Genomic DNA, 9968 nt, shown 5'->3' with positions numbered 1-9968 from the left:
ACACGTGGATAAAGCACCAAGAGAAGAAGTATTTAAGGGGAGTAAAGGCCAAAGAAAAGGGGGGATCGATCAATCACCAAGAAAGAAACTAAGAATTGTAACTTTCAAGAAAGAAAGAGAAATAATACAGAGATTGTCCTCGGCTTATGTCCGAGGAAGCTCCTTTGCAATAATCAGTTACTATTGGCAAGTATTTTACACCTTAGCTTGTTTATTAAATTTCCAGTACCCCTAGCTAGATTTCAGATCCACACTCTATAAATCTCATTATTTAAGGCTCATTGGGCCTGAGCCCACAGTTGTCTTTGGGGTCCAGGTGCAATTGTGCTCTTACAATAATAATAATAATAATAATAATAATAATAAAAGTAAAATTGTGAAAGATAAAATTTATTTCTCATCCAATAATTTTTGTTTAGCCAACCTTTGCTTTTCTCTAAATAAATAGTATTATAGAGTACTTCTAATACAATTATTAAGAGTACTTTGTCTACCACAAATGATTAAAAAATAAACAAAAATGATTAAAGTCTCATAGTTTAACATCTAAATTAAGCACTATAAAAATCATGCTATCAAATTACAATAACTACCAAATTAGATTATTCAAATCCTGCTATGTAATAGAATAATATTATATTTTTATATGCTATATTTAATCATTTATAACGCAATATGATAACATTTAACAATTAAAGAGAGAAAAAAAAAACCAAACGAATAAAAAAAACAAAACTAAATTGCATTAATCTAAAGTAGATTAAAGAATATAAAAAATTATCAACCTAAAGCGAAAATGTAAGAAAAATAAAAAATAAAAATCCACCCAAAAATTGTGTGTGTGTGTGAGAGAGAGAGAGAGAGAGAGAGAGAGAGAACTTATTTTTTGTAAGGGAAAACTATGCATAGAATGAAAGAGATAGTGGCAAATTTATAGTAAGAGAGTGTGAATAAGAAGAGATAAAAATAGAGGAAGATGAAGGGAAATATGAAGAATGATGGGAAATATGAAGAATGATATTAATGTAGACAGTAGTGGGGAGATGAGAAGGTGAGGGAAGAAGAAAGGTTGGAGAAGTAGTGGGAAGATGAAAAGGTAAGGGAGAGAGAAAAGTTGGAGAAGTGTAAATATGAAATAAAAAATATTAAAAATAATTATAAAAAAATGGAAAGAAAAAAGATAATGACGTGAACACTGACGTGGCTCAATGTGAGTGCAGCAGCATTAAACGCTACGCTTCAGCTTTTAGTAATATATAGATTAACAATTAAAGAGAGGAAAAAAAAACACAACGATTAAAAAAAACAAAACTGAATTGCATTAACTTAAAGTAGATTAAAGAATATAAAAAATTATCAACCTAAAGCGAAAATGTAAGAAAAATAAAAAATAAAAATCCACCCAAAAATTGTGTGTGTGTGTGTGTGTGTGTGTGTGTGTGTGTGTGAGGGGGAGAGAGAGAGAGAGAGAGAGAACCTATTTTTTGTAAGGGAAAACTATGCATATAATGAAAGAGATAGTGGCAAATTTATAGTAAGAGGGTGTGAATAAGAAGAGACAAAAATAAAAGAAGATGAAGGGAAAGATGAAGAATGATATTAATGTAGACAGTAGTGGGGAGATGAGAAGGTGAGGATAGAAGAAATGTTGGAGAAGTAGTGAGAAGATGAAAAGGTAAGGGAGAGAGAAAAGTTGGAGAAGTGTACGTATGAAATAAAAAATATTAAAAATAATTATAAAAAAATGGAAAGAAAAAGGATAATGACGTGGACGCTGACGTGGCTTAATGTGAGTGCAGCAGCATTAAACGCTACGCTTCAGCTTTGAATAATATATATAATATAAATTACACGTATTTTTACACACTTTTTTACCCACATATATTTCTAAAAAATACAAACAATGTTACTAAAACAACATTACCAAATGACTCCTTAACTTTCTATTTCTTATCATTTTCAGATGATCAAAAAAATTGCACAACTACCAAAGTGAAAATTTTTTATTTACAAAAAAAAATAAATAAACAAAGCCACGATATAAACTTTACTCAAGAGCCTTAAGTGACAAGTTAATAGTAAGTAAAATGGTAATATAAGTAATAGACCTAAGCGAGAACCAATAAAAATTTAGGAACTATTTGGTACGTGTGTTTAAACAACATTTTTAATTTAAAAAAAAATACATGTGGATGAAAAAGTGTGTGAAAATATGTGTAATGTTGTTTAAAACTTGAAAACATGTGTTTAAACTTACTAAATGCAACTAAAACTATTTGTCAAAACTTTGTGCATGTAGTAGCGTTGCTTATCTGTTTTTAAAAAATGGGCCATATCATCTTCAAAGCAAATGCTGAATATGGTAAGACTAAGATGGTTGTAGCGTTTAATGGAAAGACATTCACCAATGGAGGAAGTGAGCTCCAATACGAGACACTTCCTCCAACATCCTTCTTACCATCTTCACTTCCTTACTATATCTTTCATTAACTAGGAAAGTAAATTCATTATATGTCAAAGCACATAACAGCGAGTAAAAGAAAACCACCATTGCTGATAAGAGGTTTGTAAGAAACCGCTAAAAGCTCTGAAGTTTCTTTGGATTTTTCTCCAACTTCTTTGGCAGTTTTCTTTTATTGGGACCAACTTATGTCTTTTTCCTGAATCACTCCTCAAAAACAAAAAAAATTTTTCCATTTCTTTCTCCCACTCTTTTCCCATTTTCACTCTCAAAAGTAGTGCATATTTTTAGTCACGTCTAGTTTCTCATTTTGATCTGAAGGCCACGTCTCCTATGCTCCAACTACATGAAAAAGATAAAGAATAAAGTAGTGAACTTCATATATATCATGTCATATACTGACTTCAAATTTTGATCTTTGAAATCATTGTTTGGCAATTCTTGATTGTCATATCAACGATTTTGTGTGAAAAATTGCAGACCCATTTGAATTTTTGTATATAATCATGAGATTTTGGTTAGAAAAGCACTACTTAGTCATCTAGTTTTTCAAAATTTTTAAGAGTACTTCTGAATACCCATTTCCATTTCATGATTGTTAGAAAGAAATTCTTTTAGAGCAATAGAAAGTATTTAATTTTATCTTTTAAGACGTTCTGTTAGAAATACCCATTTGATTATATATTTTCTTTCAGGTTATCACCATGAAAGGTAAAAGTCTTAATTACTGGAGTGACTATTTTCAAGGAGTGAATTGTAGTATCTTTGAGATTATTGAAAAAGAAATCATAGTGGCAGCTACAGATCACCCAAATGGGTTCAAGTCAAAAAGGGGTCAGATTGTTGAGAAACTTAACTATTGCCAATCAGGGACTCAATGTTGTGGGCATAATCATAAGGAGTTAGCAATGCCCAAGGAGACCAACAATGACAATCTCAATGATGAACCTGCAATTGTGATGGCTAGTCCTAGATTTAGTAGCAACGCTGCTGATCTGGAAGTTGGTGGCAGTGAGCAGACTAAGGTTGATAGCAGTAGCGATCAGACAGAGATGAATATGAGCTAAGTGAGCAAATATAGTTACAGAGAAGCCGAGGCATTGACAGATGAGATTGATGAAGAAAGTGAGATTTTTGTAGAGGTTTTAAGGACCAAGGAGATTCTTGAAAATAGTCAAGATGAGGTTTGTATAAATTGTTGCTTCCAAGGTGTAATTCAGTTTTAGAGTATAATTGAATGAGATAATTTTGTTAACTCACACATTGGGAATGTGCCCTGATCACTTTTAGGATTTTACTTTTTGTTTTTTAATTAGTTGTGCTTTGTTTTCATCTACAGTCCGAAACAGTATTATTTGAGTCCTTAAGGAAGCTGCAATTGATGGTTCATTCTGTTGAGGTTCTGCAGGTAAAAATTGAGTCCATTTTCAGTTACTAATGATGGTTTTCCTCTACAAACAAGGAATACCAATCATCATTTAGATAATACATTATTAAGTTAGCTTGCTTTTTTTGCAAAAATTTAAATCTCTAATGGCGTGCTTATTCTTCCTATAGGAATGAACCAAACACTATTGCACTCTATATACCTGTTATATAAAGTTCTGTTTGTTTCTATCATTCCTTCTATAGCACATAAAATGAGACAAATATAAAATCTCACTGTACAACTCTTTAATAGTCAATGTCGTGCTGTAATATTTACTTTTGAGTTTCACAGAAAATCAGTGTCTCAAATGTCTTACTCTCCTCTAAAAAGATTTATTATTTGTGAATGAACCTGCGTCCAGAAACACTGATATGAAACATAGCTAGATCAAATTAAGTTCAACTTGCACTAAGGAACTGTTTGGATTCCTCATCGAGTTCCTTCTTCCTCAATCAACTGAATTTATTGACTTCTTTTTATTATTATTTTTCTATGTATGGATGAGCTTGAACTGTTAAGATCTTTTGTTACTAACATTGTCTTTCAGAAGCAGTATAATAGATTAGAGAAATTATGTCTTCTCAGCTTTATTAGGCCATTCTTGAGAATCACTCAACGTTATCTTTCATGTTATATTGGTTCCAATCACTTGGAAATACTTCTCTGTCAAAACTATATTTCATTCATACAATTGTATATTCAAATAATTAGGTTAATTAAGTTTTCTATGACATTACATGTTTGAGCTTGTGGGTTTATGATCAAGTTCCTTCCTTTCAGGCCACAAATATAGGAAGAACGGTTAATGCTCTTCGAAGGCACAGGTCAAAACAGATTAGAAAGTTTATACAGACACTTATTAAGTACGAATCTGTTGCCTCTAGCTACTGCCTGTTTACATTGATGGTTATCCGTAAACAAGTGACTTGAACCTGTTTTGATTTTAATGCTGCTATACTATCTCGTTCAGAATATATTGATAATGAAGATTCTGTTGCCATCTTGTTGAACCTTAAAGTGATATCTTTAATGTTATTTGTCAATTCAGTTATTGAAAATTCGTTACGTAGCAAAATTTTATAAACATTGCAATTCGGTTTTGTATTCTACTATTAGTTTCCAAGATCATACATCCCCCTCTTTAGTAATTTACTGATCGACAATGTAGTGGCAGACATCACCAGGAACCCTATTTATTATTGAACTTTTATTGACCTACAAATCTTCTTGCCACGTCTGCTGAGTTATTTTTGTTTAGTACAGTACATTCATTTCCTTCGACAGATGTGACAAATATGATATACTTGAGTTGCATTAATTACATTAGTATTTGAAATGTGATCTATAGCATATGCCTCAAGTTCTGCTTTATAGCAAAAAAATAACAGATCAGCTTTTTTGAGGCATAGCAGAATAGCTCTGCAAGCTTCCAGAGAATGTACTTGGCTATGCTATATATTCCAAGGTATTATGAAGCATATACTATTTGGTGTAAGGCATACTGAGACATATACTTCGGATAATATAAACTTCAGCTACTTTAATCAGGTGACACTGATTTAGATAATTTTTCAAACCTGATGGCAATATTTTTCAAATGCCCAATAATCTTGACTGCCTTTCAATGTTACATGATAAAAGATAATGGAAAGAAACTCATTTGCCTAATTTGACGTTAATTGGATACTGCAGCATTGGGAATGTATTCTATCATCATTATCCTTCTTTCTTAAACGGATCTTCTCCTTTTTATTTCATTGCTTTCGTGAAGTTGCTTGAACAGACGTGTTTCATTTGCATTTCCATGTTATTCGATTAATTATTGATATTATATGCACAAACACCAATATAGGAAAATATTACAATGTCACTCTAAAAATGTTGAGTGCTCATCTCATGCATGGAACGACATGGACATATGAGCTCTGACTCGTCATGCTCTTAAACATATATTGAAATCAAAATTAATGAATTCTTCATTTGCTAAGATCTTAGCTTGATACATGCATCTTAAAGGGATGGCCGAGTTTCAAGCCCCATTGTAATATTTCAAATATACATTTTTACTGAAGATATGAAGAAATAAGAACAGACACAATAATGTTATTCTGTTCTAAGATTTCAGCTATAATTTCTACACAAACAATGTACCTGACAAATACACTTTTGGGAAATATAAATATTTCCAGAAGCTTTTTAACCTTTTAATTATATCAACTCATCCTATGACCTGTGTATTGGGGTAGGCTGGATGTTTGGTGCTAGTATGCTTCAGAAGAGTTGGATGATTTATGTCCTTTTTTGGAATTTTTAGGAAAGAAATTTAAACTACCTTGTAAAAGAGTAATACAAATATAAAACATAGAATAAACTTTTAAACTAACAATTTTTTCTTACTATTTGTATGTACTACTAAGGATTTTCATTAATGGTAATGTTCTGCCTATAGAAAGCTATAATAAGCTGCTAATAGGGGCTATAAAATGATTAGTTGAAAAGATGGCATAAATTTACAATGGTGATTGATGAAAGGGTCTTATGAAAAAAAAAAAAACTTCCTTACATGCTGCCATGTGTAGCATTTACATGAGTGTGTTTGATGCTTTCCATCTCAAATCAACATGATGAAATTTAGCTTAGAAAGAAGAAATTCTTTTGAGGTTTACGATTTATCTTAAGCCCTAGAGATGTGTGATATCTCAAGTCTATTAGCAGCTTTAACCATTGTCTACGTTGGTGAAACATCTCTTAGAATTTAATTGTCGTTGTTTATTCCAGTGGTTGGAAGATAATGACAAACGAGTGGCTTGATGCTGCAGCAATTATTGCCGGTAATGAAACTAAGACTTTATATATAGAATGTCTTCCTCTTTAATTATCCATCCTTCAATTTACACTTTTATAACTATTTTCTTAATGTTTACCGTGCAGAAGGTCCTGTAGACTCTAATACTTCCACTGTTTTTGATGAGGAAGGGCTCCCTTCTTCTCCATTGGATGAAGGGGCTCTCTTTGCATCAAAAACTCCAATAAAGCTCTCACAGGTATAGGCTCTGTTAGCTTTTGAGGCTGTGTCACAGTTTTTTGTTAGCTTTTGAGGTTTGATTATAGTTTTGGATTTTATGACGATTTACTGATTGAAAGCTGATTCTTTGTGCTTTTTAACCGGCCTGATGCAAAGTTCTTTGATGGCATCAATGACAATGGAGGTGAGTTATAAAACCTTAGTTTTATTCTGTATAGCTTCTTGTTTTGGAACTTAAATTTTAGGTATGTTATGTTTTTTGCAGATTTTGAACTCAACATGGAGTATGACAAGAATCTTGAAAGTGGAACAAAACCCCTGCCAGGAAACCAAAATAGTACCAAGCGTAACTCACAGATTCCCATGGAGGCCACTACACCTATCCATGACAAGAAATACCAGCTGACACAGCAACAATCTGTCATTAAATTAACTAGTAATACTGAACCATCAAATACGATATCTAAGAAAGGAAGAACTCATAATTTGAATTTGGAGCAAAAGGTCAATAACAAAATAGAGTTCCAGAACAAGAAGAAAATACATAATAGCCCATCAACCAGTGAACAAGATGTAAGTATCATGACTATGGACTTTTTGCAGTTTTCAACTTCAAGCCTCCATCTCCATCTCATCCATGATCTTCTTCCAGAAATCTAGGCTTTTAGATGATGCTGCAGTCCAAGCGAAACTGAAAGCTACAAAGAGGAAACTTCAAGCTTGTTACCAACAAGCTGAGAATGGTTTGTATAGTACCACAGTCTTTTGGTTTTTTCGGTTTGTGAATTATAGCTTTTCACTCTTACATGAGCATTGAATTTTCTTTTTATTTGTTCTGCTCCAGCAAAAATGCAACGGAAAACAAAATTTGTGGATTTGCATGAACTTCCTAAACAAAGGCTTCGCCGTAAAAAACCATATTCGAAACGCTAGACTTATTTCAGGCATTTGACAAATGGAAGGCACTAACTACTTCATCCTGTGGGATTGGGCATATCATATGTCTTACCTTTTTTTCCAGACAATGTAAGTCAATAATGGAACAAAACATATAACTTGTTTCTTTGCAGTGACTTGACCCTACTGGTGTGGGAAATGAATATATCTGAGTTTTGAATTAGCCAAGGGGCTAGTTATACTGTTGAAACCTGATTGCATTGCCAGATTATTTTAGCTCAGGAAGACATATAAGACTGTTTTACATTGAAATCAGTAGATTATAGAAAAGATTAAAAAAAATCTTCCGTGAATGAGAAAATTTGATGCAAACAAAAACCTTTCACAAACCATTCCAGGGAATCCACCTTGGAATTCCCTGTCTACCATTTTTGCTCTCTAGATAACCAGCTTTGATTTTTGAGATGATATAATGTGTATGCAATAACATGTGCTGGTGAAGATAAGATTTACTGCTATTGTTTGCTGTATCACAGTATTGTAGAGATGAATACTTAGCTGAAGAATTCATCACTGCAGAAGATTATATCTATTCAATAATATGTGCTGGTCAGTGAGAAATAGCCGCAGTTTAACATAGAAAATCTCATCTGCATGACTACATTGTGTGTATGTATGTTCAACTGAGGTTAACCTCAATATAAAATGATACATATGAATTATTACTTACTGCTCAACACATTAAAGTAGCATTTTCACACTCATCTTTGTCACTACATTTTCTGAGTGTGGTTTTAGTTGAATAAATATTTCAAGATAAGTGTTTTACTGTCCCTCTATCACCTGTTTCAGTGTCCTGTCTCCGCTGGGCTAGTAATTTGAATTCCTTTATATCTCTGTTTACAAAACTCTTTTTAAGGCCACTATTTTGGGTTTAAAACATGGTATTCAACAAAATCTAATAATAGCAGAAGCATTTTCCTACAATTAAGCCCGGTTTCCAATAAAAGAGAAATTTGATTATTAGAACCTCACCCAGGGAACAACTTAACAAGGTAACCTGGCAGTGATGCCATTGTTTTAGAACTTTATCATGGTCACACTCATTGGGAAATATTTCCCAAAATATAGCTTCATTCCCTCGAAAGTTTTTTCAAAACCCTAGAAAAATTTCCCTGAAAATATTGAAGTTGTCCTAATCCAATACTGAAAATTACTTACCAAAAAAGAGAGTCATTATTTAGGAGTAGAGAACATGCTACTCTCTCATCTCAAGTAATAGTAAATCCTATTAGTTAAATTCATTATGAGATCCACCATATATGTCAGAGAAAGGAGTTTGTTGTGCTGCTAAAGTACCTAATAATTTTCCAAAAACAATACAAGTCTCTACTAAGATATTGGAAATGAGAAACTATTTGATACACCTGGTGGACTACACCCTTCCCTTACTTAAATGGTGGTCCCATGTGTGGGATCCACATATGGGGGCCACCTTAATGTGAAAATAGGGTGTAGTCCACCTAGGTACACTAAATAATTTCATGAAATTGTTGAGACATGCCATACTAAATCACATAATTAATTTTTTTGAGATTTGACGTATCATATGGCATGTCATTTGGTTTTCCAATTGAGTCCAAATTTGAGGCACTAAGCATTTTTGTGTATATAGCATTACTCTTCCTTATTTTCAATACCAAGGCATACAAAGTACATGGACAAGCCTAACCTAGCAAAATTGAAAATAAAATCTAATCTTTTAAGTGCATTTAAGGTCAATTTAGAGTAAAGGTAGGAGAAATTTAAAAAAGGTAAAATTTAAAGCATTTATATTGTTTACTCTAGGGAGAAGGTTTTTCTTTATAAATAGAGTTTCAACATTAACAACTTAGAAATGCTTTCAGAAAGTTCAGCTTTTTATACCCTTTGGGCTTGGGAGAAAAAAGACACAAATTTATTTCAGCAAAAAGGAAGAATTTGAAATTTCCATTTTGACCCCCAACTCCAATTTACTAATGAAAATTCAACAAGTTCAAATGTAATTCAAGCACACGTAGCAATCTAATCTCAATTACCATATCAATCAATGTATAGTGAAGCAATAAAACAAATAAGGGGTTTAGAGTACTCCAATGTAAAAACGAACTGCAAAC

The 9968-nt window shown here is 32.5% G+C and overlaps 1 pseudogene; it reads left to right on the top strand.

The window, feature by feature from the left end:
• Positions 1-3165: 3165 nt before the first annotated feature.
• On the top strand, positions 3166-7110 carry LOC142609142 (putative mediator of RNA polymerase II transcription subunit 26b; annotated as a pseudogene).
• The last annotated feature ends 2858 nt before the right edge of the window (positions 7111-9968 follow it).

The sequence above is a fragment of the Castanea sativa genome, chromosome 9, assembly GCF_040712315.1.
Source record: "Castanea sativa cultivar Marrone di Chiusa Pesio chromosome 9, ASM4071231v1".
NCBI classification, from domain to species: domain Eukaryota; kingdom Viridiplantae; phylum Streptophyta; class Magnoliopsida; order Fagales; family Fagaceae; genus Castanea; species Castanea sativa.
This window is presented reverse-complemented; position numbering and strand designations above follow the sequence as displayed.